We start from the raw sequence: 15588 nt of genomic DNA on the forward strand, positions 1-15588 counted from the left end.
GCTAAGTCACCCCAATCACAATCAGCGGCAACACGGGGGGTGGGGGGGGGGAGAAAGAAAAAAAAACAAGCCGCGCGACTACAACGGCTCTCGAGGCCGGCCCTAGTAGCGCTCAAGCTCTGTTGGAGTCCTCCTCCTACTTCACCGGGGCGCGGCGGCGACACGGCTTGTCACCCTCCCCAGTCTGAGCCCAGTGACATGGTGGCTTGTCATAGTTGTCGTCGCTTGTGCTTTCCCCAGAGGGGGAGCCGCCGCTGCTGGAGGCGACATGACTGTTGCCAAGCGCAAGCTCACCGCCAACAATGGTGCGGCCCCTTCGGTCATCGTCATCGTTGTCGCTTTCCGGGCTGGACCCCAAGCGCCAGCCGTCTTCCCCAAACACCCTGACATAGAGAGCCGCGACGCCATCATACCTGAAGTAGAGGGTGCACTTCTTGTGCAGGCCCTACGTGCAGCCGAATGGTAGCCACCCGTGGTTCAGGACACGTTGCCAATCGCGGTGACCTCGACCTCCACCCATGAGGCCTTGCTGCTGCAGCTATCGGCCTACAACCAAAGGCCATCGGGCCCCCCAGCCGGAAGCGCACCCGCAAAGAAGGGCGGAAGCTGGAACTAGATGCCCGCGGGCCTCTCCGACCACATAATGAACTCTGGGGACGCGTCGGCCAAGTGGGAGCACGTCCACGGTGGTGGGCGACCGCCACGCGCCTCCCTCCGTCGCCGGGGCTGCCCCGTCCGCGGCAGCTTCCACCACAGGAGGAAGCATCGCCGCGGCTGCCTGAAGCAGTGCCAGCCTTCAAAGGGGGGGCGCCTGCGCCCTCGAGCAGCCACCGCTGGTGTCGCGGCATACTTGCGGGGGCGTCTGTGTCCTCTCTTGGGCGGCGGCGAGCCTGTCACCTCCTTGGGGGCCTTTCCCTTTTCCGCGATGGAGAACTTCCTTGCTGGAGCCATGGGTGCCTTGGCAAGACGGAGGAGTGAATAGGAAGAAGGAGGAGCAAGCGGCAAGAAGAGGAGCTGGGGGCTCCGCCCCCTCTCCCGTTTATTGTCTGGGGATGCCAACCGCCGACCTCCCATGATTCCGAGTAATGATTGTTTTTCTGCATGCAACATGCAGTTCTCAAGTCAGACGGTTACCGAGGTAGCATGGGGAAGTGGAGACACCCACGTCCCATCAAGCGCCAAGTCCGAGCGCGCCTTGGGCCCGGTGGCTACCGTCGACATGCTGGGAACCATGGTATCCAAAGTTGCCTGCCTTGGGCCCATGACGTGGCTCCATCGACGACCTGGTATGGCCCATCTTTAGCACCTTCAAAACAAGACTCTCACAAGGCGGACGACGCTAAGACATCTGGAGGGAGAGGCCTCCCCAGGCTGGCTCTCGAGGAGCGGAGATTCCTATGCAGGCGCCCACCTCATGAGGTTGAGGTGACGCAATCCATGACGACCAAGGCCAGGCGGGCGCTAGCGGGCACATAGCAGTAGGTTTCGTCTTTAGTGCTAAGGAGGCAAGCGTAGGCGCGGGGTCCCGAGGAATCAACCAAAGGTTTCCATTCCATGCAACAAGACCAAGACCGCCAGGATGGATATCATCGCCAAGCCCATCACGGCCTCACGACCCGAAGCTTTGCACGCGAAGACCACCTTTCTTCGGTATATGATGTACTGCTATTTCTTAAGCTTGCGTTGGTTTTTCCCTTGAAGAGGAAAGGGTGATGCAGCAAAGTAGATATAAGTATTTCCCTCAGTTTGAGAACCAAGGAATCAATCCAGTAGGAGACAATGCGCACATCACCGAATACCTGCACAAACAATCAAACAACTTGCACCCAACGCGATAAAGGGGTTGTCAATTCCTTCATGGTTACTTCCAAAAGTGAGATCTGATAGAGATTGATAAACGATAAAGTAAATATTTTTTGTTATTTTTGGTTTATAGATCGGAAAGTAAAAGATTGCAAAATAGTAGATCGGAAACTTATATGATGGAAAATAGACCCGGGGGCCATAGGTTTCACTCAAGGCTTCTCTCAAGATAGCAATTCGTACGGTGGGTGAACAAATTACTGCCGAGCAATTGATAGAAAAGCGGAAAGTTATGACGATATCTAAGGCAAGGGTCATGAATATAGGCATCACGTCCGTGTCAAGTAGACCGAAACGATTGTGCATCTACTACTATTACTCCACACATCGACTGCTATCCAACATGCATCTAGAGTATTAAGTTCATAAAGAATGGAGTAACGCATTAAGTAAGATGACATGATGTAGAGGAATTAACTCAAGCAATATGATGAAAACTCCATATGTTTATCCTCGGTGGCAACAATACAATATGTGCCTTGTTGCCCCTACTTCACTGGGAAAGGACACCACAAGACTGAACCCAAAGATAAGCACTTCTCCCATTGCAAGAAAACCCAATCTAGTTGGCCAAACCAAACCGATAGTTCGAAGGGAATTACAAAGATATTAAATCATGCATAAAAGAATTCAGAGAAGATTGAAATAATATTCATAGATAAGCTGATCATAAATCCACAATTCATCGGTTCTCGGCAAACAAACTGCAAAGAAGTATTACATCGAATAGATCTGCAAGAACATCAAGGACAACATGGTATTGAGAATCAAAGAGAGAGAAGAAGCCATCTAGCTACTAGATATGGACCCGTAGGTCTATGGTAAACTACTAATGCTTCATCGGAAGGGCAATAGAGTTGATGTAGAAGCCCTCCGTGACCGAATCCCCCTCCGGCAGGGTGTCGGAAAAGGTCCCTAGATGGGATCACATGGGTACATAAGGTTGTGGCGGTGGAAAAGTGTTTTTGTGGATGCCTCTGGTGGTTTGGGGATATTTGGGAATATATAGACGAAAGAATTAGGTCAGGAGGCTCACGGGGGGCCCACAAGGGTGGGGGGCATGCCCTACCCTCCCGGGCGCGCCCTCCATCCTTGTGGCCGCCTCGTGGCTCCTCCGACTTCATCTGCAAGTCTCCTGGTTGTCTTCTAGTCCAAGAAAAATCATCGCGAAGGTTTGATTCCGTTTGGACTCCGTTTGGTATTCCTTTTCTGCGAAACTCTAAAACAAGGAAAAAATAGGAACTGGCACTGGGCACTAGGTTAATATGTTAGTCCCAAAAATAATATAAAATAGCATACTAATGTATATAAACCATCCAGAACATATAATGTAATAGCATGGAAGAATAAAAAATTATAGATACGTTGGAGACGTATCAAGCATCCCCAAGCTTAATTCCTGCTCGTCCTCGAGTAGGTAAATGATAAAAACAGAATTTTTGATGTGGAATGATACCTAACATATTTATTCGTGTAATTTTATTTATTGTGGCATGAATGTTCAGATCCATGATATTCAAAAAAAAGTTTAATATTGACATAAAAACAATAATACTTCAAGCATACTAACAAGGCAATTATGTCCTCTCAAAATAAATGGCCAAAGAAAGCTTATCCCTACAAAATCATATAGTTTGGCTATGCTCCATCTTCATCACACAAAATATTCAAATCATGCACAACCCCCATGACAAGACAAGAAATTTGTTTCATACTTTTGATGTTTTCAAACTTTTTCAACTTTCACACAATACATGAGCATGAGCCATGGACATAGCACTATAGGTTGAATAGAAGGTGGTTGTGGAGAAGACAAAAAGAGGGAGATAGTCTCACATCAACTAGGCGTATCAACGGGCTATGGAGAAGCCCATCAATATATATCAATGTGAGTGAGTAGGGATTGCCATGCAACAGATGCACTAGAGCTATACGTCTATGAATGCTCAAAAAGAAACTAAGTGGGTGTGCATCCAACTTGCTTGCTCACGAAGACCTAGGGCAATTTGAGGAAGCCCATCATTGGAATATACAAGCCAAGTTCTAGAATGAAAATTCCCACTAGTATATGAAAGTGACAACATAGCAGACTCTCTATCATGAAGACCACGGTGTTACTTTGAAGCACAAGTGTGGTAAAAAGGATAGTAACATTGTCTCTTCTCTCTTTTCTCTCATTTTTTTATTTGGGCCTTCTCTCATGTTTTTGATCACTTTTTTCGTCCGGAGTCTCATCTCGACTTGTGGGGGAATCATAGTCTCCATCATCCTTTCCTCACATGGGAGAATGCTCTAATAATGAAGATCATCACACTTTCATTTACTTAGAACTCAAGAATTACAACTCGATTCTTAGAACAAAATATGACTCTATATGAATGCCTCCGATGGTGTACCGGGATGTGCAATGAATCGAGAGTGACATGTATGAAAGAATTATGAACGGTGGCTTTGCCACAAATACGATGTGAACTACATGATCATGCAAAGCAATATGACAATGATGGAATGTGTCATAATAAACAGAACGGTGGAAAGTTGCATGGCAATATATCTCGGAATGGCTATGGAAATGCCATAATAGGTAGGTATGGTGGCTGTTTTGAGGAAGGTATAATGTGGGTGTATGGTACCGACGAAAGTTGTGCGGTACTAGAGAGGCTAGCAATGGTGGAAGGGTGAGAGTGCGTATAATCCATGGACTCAACACTAGTCATAAAGAACTCAGATACTTATTGCAAAAATCTATTAGTTATTGAAATGAAGTACTATGCGCATGCTCCTAGGGGGATAGATTGGTAGGAAAAGACCATTGCTTGTCCCCGACCGCCACTCATAAGGAAGACAATCAATAAATAAATCATGCTCCGACTTCATCACATAACGGTTCACCATACGTGCATGCTACGGGAATCACAAACTTTAACACAAGTATTTCCCAATTTCACAATTACTCACTAGGAAGACTCTAATATCACCATCTTTATATGTCAAAACAATTATAAGGAAGCAAACTTCTCATAGTATTCAATGCACTTTCTATGAAAGTTTTTATTGTATCCCTCTTGGATGCCTATCATATTAGGACTAAATTTATAACCAAAGCAAATTACCATGTGATACGTCCATTTTGCATCATGCTTTTATATCGATATTTATTGCATTATGGGTTGTTATTACACATATGTCACAATACTTATGCCCATTCTCTCTTATTTTACAAGGTTTACATGAAGAGGGAGAATACCGGCAACTGTAATTTCGAGCTGGAAAAGGAGCAAATATTAGAGACCTATTCTGCACAACTCCAAAAGTCCTGAAACTTCACAGCAAAACATTCAGAATATATAAAAAAATTGGGCGAAGGAAGTACCAGAGGGGGGCCACCCACCATCCACGAGGGTGGGGGCGCGCCCTACCCCCCTGGGCGCGCCCCTACCTCGTGGGCCCTCTGGCAGCCCTCTGATGCCCATCTTCTGCTATATGAGGTCTTTCATCCAGAAAAAAAATCATAAGCTAGCTCACAGGACGAAACTCTGCCGCCACGAGGAGGAACCAATCTAGGGCTCCAGCGGAGCTGTTCTGTCGGGGAAGCTTCTCATCGGGAGGGGGAAATCATCACCATCGTCATCACCATCGGTCCTCTCATCGGGAGGGGGTCAATCTCCATCAACATCTTCACCACCACCATCTCATCTCAAACCCTAGTTCATCTCTTGTATCCAATCTTTGTCCTAAAGCCTGAGATTGGTACCTATGGGTTGCTAGTAGTGTTGATTACTCCTTGTAGTTGATGCTAGTTGGTTTATTCGGTGGAAGATCATATGTTCAGATCCTTTCTGCATATTAATACCCCTCTGATTATGAATATGAATATGATTTGTGTGTAGTTACGTTTGTTCCTGAGGACATGGGAGAAGTCTTGCTATAAGTAGTCATGTGAATTTGGTATTCGTTCGATATTTTGATGAGATGTATGTTGTCTTTCCTCTAGTGGTGTCATGTGAAGGTCAACTACATGATACTTCACCATTGTTTGGGCCTAGAGGAAGGCATTGGGAAGTGATAAGTAGATGATGGGTTGCTAGAGTGACAGAAGCTTAACCCTACTTTATGAGTTGCTTCGTAAGGGGCTGATTTGGATCCATATGTTTCATTCTATGGTTAGGTTTACCTTAATACTTCTTTTGTAGTTCTGGATGCTTGAAATAGGGGTTAATCATAAGTGGGATGCTTGTCCAAGGAAGGGCAGTACCCAATTACCGGTCCACCCACATATCAAATTATCAAAGTACCGAACGCGAATCATATGAACGTGATGAAAACTAGCTTGACGATAATTCCCATGTGTCCTCGGGAGCGCTTTCCTTTATATAAGAGTTTTTCCAGGCTTGTCCTTTGCTACGAAAAGCATTTTTCCATCTTGCTGCACCTTATTTACATTTATTCCTTGTTACCCGTTACGAATTACCTTATCACAAAACCATCTGTTACTGATAATTTCAGTGCTTGCAGAGAATACCTTACTGAAAACTGCTGATCATTTCCTTCTGATCCTTGTTGGCTTCGACACTCTTACTTATCGGAAGGACTATGATAGATCCCATATACTTGTGGGTCATCAAGACTCTTTTCTGGCATCATTGCCGGGGAGTGAAGTGCCTTTGGTAGGTGGAATTTGATAAGGAAAAATTTATATAGTGTGCAGACATTTACTGTCACTTGTTACTATGGAACATAAATCCTTTGAGGGGCTTGTTCGGGGTATTTTCACCCCGACCAGTAGAGAAAAGAGTTGCTCCTCAACCTACTGAACCTACTAAATTTTTTTATTTTGAAATTCCTTCGGGTATGATAGAGAAACTGCTAGCTAATCCTTTTACAGGAGATGGAACATTGCATCCTGATTTGCACCTAATCTATGTGGATGAAGTCTGTGGATTATTTAACCTTGCAGGTATGCCCGAGGATGTTATCAAGAATAATTCTTCCCTTTATCTTTGAAGGGAAAGGCATTGACATGGTTTAGGCTATGTGATAATATGGGATCGTGGAACTACAACCGATTGAAATTGGAATTTCATCAGAAGTTTTATCCTATGCATCTTGTTCATCCTAATCATAATTATATATATATATATATATATATATATATAATTTTTGGCCTCGCAAAGGAGAAAGCATCGCTCAAGCTTGGGAAGGCTTAAGTCAATGTTATATTCATTCCCCAATCATCAGCTCTCAAGAGAAATTATTATTCAAAAATTTTATGCTCGACTTTCTCTCAATAATCGCTCCATGCTTGATACTTCTTGTATTGGTTCTTTTATGATGAAAACTATTGAATTCAAATGGGATTTATTGGAATTAAACGCAACTCTAAAGATTGGGATCTCGACAAAGGTAAGGAGTCAGGTATAACCCCAATGTTTGATTGTGTTAAATCTTTTATGGATACCGATGGCTTTCGTGAATTTAGCACTAAATATGGACTTGACTCTAAGATAATAGCTTCTTTCTGTGAATCCTTTGCTACTCATGTTGATCTCCCTAAGGAGAAGTGGTTTAAATATAATCCTCTCATTGAAGTAAAAGTAGTTGCACCTATTAAAGTTGAAGAAAAGACTATCACTTATAATGACTCTGTTGTTCCTATTGCTTATATTGAGAAACCACCTTTCCCCACTAGAATAAAGGATCATGCTAAAGTTTCAACTGTAGTTCATAAGAGTAATACTAGAACACCTACACCCTCTAAGCAAATTAAAGTTGAACCTAGTATTGTTATGGTTAAGGATCTCTTGGTCTATAATATTGATGGGCATGTTATTTACTTTTGTGATGAAGCTGCCAGAATTGCTAGACCCGATACTAAAAATAAACATAGACCTGTTGTAGGCATGCATGTTATTTCTATTAAAATAGGAGATCATTGCTATCATGGCTTATGTGATATGGGTGCTAGTGCAATTGCAATACCTCATTCCTTATATAAAGAAATAATGCATGATATTGCACCCCGTGAGATAGAGGAAATTGATGTTACAATTAAGCTTACCAATAGAGATACTATTTCACTAGTTGGGATTGTTAGAGATGTTGAAGTCTTGTGTGGGAAAGTCAAATATCCTGCTGATTTTCTTGTTCTTGGTTCCCCACAAGATAAATTTTGTCCCATTATATTTGGTAGACCCTTCTTGAATACTGTTAATGCTAGGATAGATTGCAAAAAGGATGTTGTTACTATTGGTTTGGGGGATATGTCTCATGAGTTTAATTTTGCTAAATTTCATAGGCAACCCCATGATAAAGAATTGCCTAGTAAAGATGAAATTATTGGTCTAGCTTCTATTGCCGTGCCTCCTAATGACCCTTTAGAACAATATTTTCTTGACCATGAAAATGATATGTTTATGAATGAAAGAAGGGAAATAGATAAAGTATTCTTTAAACAGGGACCTATTTAGAAACACAACTTGCCTGTTGAAATTCTAGGGGATCCTCCACCACCCAACGTTGATCCCGTGTTTGAGCTTAAACCTTTACCTCATACTCTTAAATATGCTTATCTTGATGAGGAGGAGATATATCATGTTATTATTAGTGCTAACCTTTCACAGCATGAAGAAAAGAAACTATTGAAAACTCTGAAGTACCATCGTGCTGCTATTGGATATACTCAGGATGATCTTAAGGGCATTAGTCCCACTCTATGCCATCACAAAATAAAATTGGAGAAAGACGCGAAATCGGTTGTTGATCACCAATGACGGTTAAATACTAAGATGAAAGAAGTGGTAAGAAAAGAAATACTAAAGCTTCTGGAGGCATGTATAATTTATCCCGTTGCTGATAGTCAGTGGGTAAGTCATGTACATTGTGTCCCTAAGAAGGGAGGTATTACTGTTGTTCCTAATGATAAAGATGAATTGATCTCACAAAGAATTTTTATAGGTTATAGAATGGTAATTGATTTCCGCAAATTAAATAAAGCTACTAAAAATGATCATTACCCTTTACCTTTTATTGATCAAATGCTAGAAAGATTATCCAAACATACACATTTTTGCTTTCTAGATAGTTATTCTGGTTTCTCCCAAATACCTGTGTCAAAAGAGGATCAAGAAAAGACAACTTTCACTTGCCCTTTCCGTACCTTTGCTTATAGACGTATGCCTTTTGGTTTATGCAATGCACCAGCTACCTTTCAAAGATGTATGAATGCTATATTCTCTGATTTTCGTGAAAAGATTGTTGAGGTTTTCTTGGATGATTTTTCCGTATATGGAACTTCTTTTGATGATTGCTTAAGCAACCTTGATCGAGTTTTGCAGAGATGTGAAGAAACTAATCTTGTCTTGAATTGGGAGAAGTAACATTTTATGCTTAATGAAGGTATTGTCTTGGGGCATAAATTTTCTGAAAGAGGTATTGAAGTTGATAAAGCTAAAGTTGATGCTATTGAAAAGATGCCGTGTCCTAAGGAAATTAAAGGTATAAGAAGTTTCCTTGGTCATGAAATTTTTATAGGAGGTTCATTAAGGACTTCTCTAAAATTTCTAGGCCTCTGACTCTTCTCTTACAAAAAGATGTTCCTTTTGTCTTTGATGATGACTGTGTAGAAGAATTTGAAATACTTAAGAAAGCTTTGATTTCTGCACCTATTGTCCAGCCTCCTGATTGGAATTTACCCTTTGAAATTATGTGTGATGCTAGTGATTATGTTGTAGGGGCTGTTTTGGGTTGATAAGAAATTAAATGTTATCCAATATGCTAGTAAGACTCTGGATAGTGCCCAGAGAAATTATGCTACTACTAAAAAGGAATTTTTAGCAGCTGTGTTTGCTTGTGATAAGTTTAGACCTTATATTGTTGATTCCAAAGTAACTATTCACACTGATCATGCTGCAATTAAATATCTTATGGAAAAGAAAGAAGCTAAACCTAGACTTATTAGATGGGTTCTCTTTCTTCAAGAATTTGATTTGCATATTATTGATAGAAAGGGAGCCGAGAACCCCGTTGCAGGCAACTTGTCTAGTTTAGAGAATGTCCTTGATGACCCACTACCTATTGATGATAGCTTTCCTGATGAACAATTAGCTGTCATAAATGCTTCTCGTGCTGCTCCATGGTATGCTGATTACTCTAATTACATTGTTGCTAAATTTATACCACCTAGTTTCACATACCAGCAAAAGAAAAAGTTCTTCTATGATTTAAGACATTACTTTTGGGATGACCCACACCTTTATAAAGAAGGAGTAGATGGTGTTATTAGACGTTGTGTACCTGAGCATGAATAGGAACAGATCCTACGCAAGTGTCACTCTGAAGCTTATGGAGGACACCATGCTGGAGATAGAACTGCACATAAGGTATTGCAATCGGTTTTAATTGGCCTAATATCTTCAAGGATGCACATAAGTTTGTCTTGTCCTGTGATGAATGTCAAAGAATTGGTAATATTAGTAGACGTCAAGAAATGCCTATGAATTATTCACTTATTATTGAACCATTTGATGTTTCGGGCTTTGATTATATGGGACCGTTTCCTGCCTCCAATGGGTATACACATATTTTAGTTGTTGTTGATTATGTTACTAAGTGGGTACAAGCTATTCCAACTAGTAGTGATGATCATAAAACCTCTATTAAGATGCTTAAACAAGTTATTTTTCTGAGGTTTGGAGTCCCTAGATAATTAATGACTGATGGTGGTTCACATTTTATTCATGGTGCCTTTCGTAAAATGCTTGCTAAGTATGATGTTAATCATAGAATTGCATCTCCATATCATCCACAGTCTAGCGGTCAAGTAGAATTAAGTAATAGAGAGCTTAAATTAATTTTGCAAAAGACTGTTAATACATCCAGAAAGAATTGGTCCAAGAAACTTGATGATGCATTATGGGCCTATAGAACTGCATATAAAAATCCTATGGGTATGTCTTCGTATAAAAAGGTTTATGGTAAAGCTTGTCACTTGCCTCTCGAACTAGAACACAAGGCATATTGGGCCATTAGAGAGCTCAGTTATGATTTCAAACTTGCCGGTGAGAAGAGGCTTTTTGACATTAGCTCACTTGATGAATGGAGATCCCAGGCCTATGGGAATGCCAAACTGTTTAAAGAAAAAGTTAAAAGATGTCATGACAAAAGGATACAAAATCGTGAGTTTAATGTAGGTGATTATGTATTGTTATACAACTCTCGTTTAAGATTTTTGCAGGAAAAATCCTCTCTAAATGGGAAGGTCCTTACGTTATCGAGGAGGTTTATCATTCTGGTGCTATAAAAATCAACAACTTCGAAGGCACAAATCCAAGGGTGCTGAACGGTCAAAGAATCAAACATTATATCTTAGGTAATCCTATAAATGTTTAAACTAATGTTATTGAAACCGTAACCCCAGAGGAATACATAAGGGACACTTTCCTGAATGTTTCAGACTCGGAAAAGGAAGAGGTATGTGGTACGGTAAGTAAAACGACTCCAAAACAGTTCTAATAGCAATTTTCCGCATTTCGGAATATTTAAGAAAATAGGAAAATAAGAAGTAGTCCGGGAAGGACACGAGGCGTCCAGGAGGGTGGAGGGCGCGCCCTACCCCCTGGGCGCGCGCCCCTGCCTCGTGGGCACCTCATCTGCTCTCCGGATTGCGTTTTCTTGCACGATACTTCTTTTGGTCGGTGAAAATTCATTATATAATCTCCCGAACGATTTGACCACCGTATCACGCAAATATCTTCTGTCTTTGTTTTGAGCTGTTTTTCTGACAGATCTAGATTACCATGGCATCTTGAAGTGCCCCCAAGGACAAGTTCTTCGAGAAGGTCATCAACCCCTACCTCGCGGAGGTGCTGCAACACCCTCAAACCATAGAGATGCGTGAGGGGTTGCTACACATCCGCGATGTTGAGGGACCAAGGAGGACCGGAAGCATGGAGACAAGACTCGAAGCAATGGAGCAACAAGTTTTCAAGTGCCAGGAGATGGTGGAACGTGGACTCGACACCAATCACATAATGATCATGGAGTTCACCAACACCACCAAGCAAGATGCCAGGAACATCGGGGAGACCATCTTCAAGGTTCACGAGAAAATCGAGCATCTCCAAGCCTAGATCTATGACCTGCAAAACCAAAACTGTGAGTATGAATATAGATTCAAGAGGATGAGTTTGGCTATAGATTCGAGGATCCCGGAGACTCGACCATCCTTCTATGATGGCGATCCTATGCCTTGGAAGATGGACGACAAGCCTACATCATCAACGACTCCATCATCACTACCACCGAGGAAGGAGAGATAAACACATGGGTATGGGCACTCCCCTTGGCAACTGCCAAGCTTGGGGGAGTGCCCCGGTATCGTATCACCATCACACTTTTATCTTTACAGTTTTTCTTAGTTCGATCCTTTTGGTAATATCATGATCTAGTAGAATAAAGTTTTTGTATGATCTAGTTTTGAGTTCTGCTTTATGATCCTTCTATGTAATCGAGTCCTTGAGCTATATATAATAAAGATTAGTGTTGAGTCAAGGGCTTGATTATCTTGCTATGATCTTGAGGGAATAAAATAAAAGAGATAGAATAAAAAGAAACAAAGAGATCATATGGATCTTATGGAGAGTAATGACTTCACATATAAAGAGTATGATGAATAAAAGTTGTTGAGAGTTGACAAACATAGTTTTGGTCATCGTTGCAATTAATAAGAAGTAATAAAGAAAGGGAGGTTTTCACATATAAATATACTATCTTGGACATCTTTTATTATTGCGAGCACTCATTAAAATATGACATGCTAAAGAGTTGACGTTGGACAAGGAATACAACGTAATGGGTTATTCTTTCTTACATCCGAAATAAATTATATTGTCATGGATGATCCAACATGTTGAAATTGCCTTTCGCTCTCATGCTAGCCAAATTCTTTGCACCAAGTAGAGATACTACTTGTGCTCCCAAATATCCTTAAACCCAGTTTTGCCATGAGAGTCCACCATATCTACCTATTGATTGAGTAAGATCCTTCAAGTAAGTTGGCATTGTTGCAAGCAATAAAAATTTCTCTCTAAATATGTATGATTTATTAGTTTGGGGAAAATAAGCTTTATACGATCTTGTGATGTGGAAGAAATAAAAGCGACGGGCTGCATAATAAAGGTCCATATCACAAGTGGGAATATAAAGTGACGTTATTTCGCATTAAGATTTTGTGCATCCAACCATAAAAGCACATGACAACCTCTGCTTCCCTCTGCTAAGGGCCTATCTTTTATTCTTGTGTTATACTTCATACAAGAGTCATGGTGATCTTCACCTTTCCTTTTTACATTTTATCCTTTGGCAAGCATAATGTGTTGGAAAGATCCTGATATATAGCTAATTGGATGTGAGTTTTCATGAACTATTATTGTTGACATTACCCTTGAGGTAAAAGGTTGGGAGGCAAAACTATAAGCCCCTATCTTCCTCTGTGTCCGACTAAAACTTCATACCCATAAATATTGTGTGAGTGTAAGAAATTGTGAAAGACAAAATGATAGTTGAGTATGTGGACTTGCTAAAAAGCTCTTATATTGACTCTTTCTGATGTTATGATAAATTCCAATTCCTTCAATGACTGAGATTATAGTTTGTTAGTTTTCAATGAAGTTTATGGTTCATACATGAAATTTAGATTGAATTGTTACTTTAGCATAAGAAATCATATGACAATATATATATATATATATATATATATATATATATATGTTGCTATTATAAGAATGATCATGATGCCCTCATGTCCGTATTTTATTTTACCGACACCTCTATCTCTAAACATGTGGTCATATTTTTCGATATCGGCTTCCGCTTGAGGATAAGTGAGGTCTAAGCTTGGGGGAGTTGATACGTCCATTTTGCATCATGCTTTTATATCAATATTTATTACATTATGGGCTGTTATTACACATTATGTTACAATACTTATGACTATTCTCTCTTATTTTACAAGGTTTAAATGAAGAGGGAGAATGCCGGCAGCTCAAATTTCGGGCTGGATAAGGAGCAAATATTAGAGACCTATTCTGCACAACTCCAAAAGTCCTGAAACTTCACGGGAGCATGTTTCAGAATATATAAAAAATATTGGGAGAAGGAAGTACCAGAGGGGACCACCCACCATCCATGAGGGTGGGGGGCGCGCCCTACCCCCCGGGCCCGCCCCCTGCCTCGTGGGCCCTCTTGTAGCCCTCTGATGCCCATCTTCTGCTATATAAGGTCTTTCGTCCAGAAAAAAATCATAAGCAAGCTCACGGGACGAAACTCCGCCGCCACGAGGCAGAACCTTGGCGGAACCAATCTAGGGCTCAGGCGGAGCTGTTCTGCCGGGGAAACTTGTCATCGGGAAGGGGAAATCATCACCATCATCATCACCATCTATCCTCTCATCGGGAGGGGGTCAATCTCCATCAACATGTTCACCAACACCATCTCATCTCAAACCCTAGTTCATCTCTTGTATCCAATCTTTGTCCCAAAGCCTCAGATTGGTACCTGTGGGTTGCTAGTAGTGTTGATTACTCCTTGTAGTTGATGCTAGTCGGTTTATTCGGTGGAAGATCATATGTTCAGATCCTTTATGCATATTAATACCCCTCTGATTATGAACATGAATATGATTTGTGAGTAGTTAAGTTTGTTCCTCAGGACATGGGAGAAGTCTTGCTATAAGTAGTCATGTGAATTTGGTATTCGTTCGATATTTTGATGAGATGTATGTTGTCTTTCCTCTTGTGGTGTCATGTGAACGTCTACTGCATGACACTTCACCATTGTTTGGGCCTAGAGGAAGGCATTGGGAAGAAATAAGTAGATGATGGGTTGCTAGAGTGACAAAAGCTTAAACCCTAGTTTATGAGTTGCTTCGTAAGGGCTGATTTGGATCCATATGTTTCATGCTATGGTTAGGTTTACCTTAATACTTCTTTTGTAGTTGCGGATGCTTGCAAGAGGGGTTAATCATAAGTGGGACGCTTGTCCAAGGAATGGCAGTACCCAAGCACCAGTCCACCCACATATCAAATTATCAAAGTACCGAACGTGAATCATATGAACGTGATGAAAACTAGCTTGACGACAATTCCCATGTGTCCTCGGGAGCGCTTTCCTTTAAATAAGAGTTTGTCCAGGCTTCTCCTTTGCTACAAAAAGGATTGGGCCATCTTTCTGCACCTTATTTACTTTTATTACTTGTTACCCATTACAAATTACCTTATCACAAGACCATCTGTTACCGATAATTTCAGTGCTTGCAGAGGATACCTTACTAAAAACTACTTATCATTTCTTCTGCTCCTCGTTGGGTTCGACACTCTTACTTATCGAAAGGACTAGATAGATCCCCTATACTCATGGGTCATCACCATGCTATTTAAAGACTCTCAAAATAATATAAGTGAAGCATGATAGTTCATAAATATCTATAAAATAAAACCACCGCCGTGCTCTAAAAAGATATAAGTGAAGCACTAGAGAAAAATTGCCTATCTCAGAAGATATAAGTGAAGCACATAGAGTATTCTAATAAATCACGATTTATGCGTGTCCCTCTCAAAAGGTGTGTACAACAAGGATGATTGTGGCAAATCAAAAAGCAAAGACTCAAATCATACAAGATCCTCCAAGCAAAACACATATCATGTGGTGAATAAAAATATAGCCTCAAGT

This window comes from Triticum aestivum, chromosome 2A, assembly GCF_018294505.1.
Source record: "Triticum aestivum cultivar Chinese Spring chromosome 2A, IWGSC CS RefSeq v2.1, whole genome shotgun sequence".
Taxonomy (NCBI): Eukaryota; Viridiplantae; Streptophyta; class Magnoliopsida; order Poales; family Poaceae; genus Triticum; species Triticum aestivum.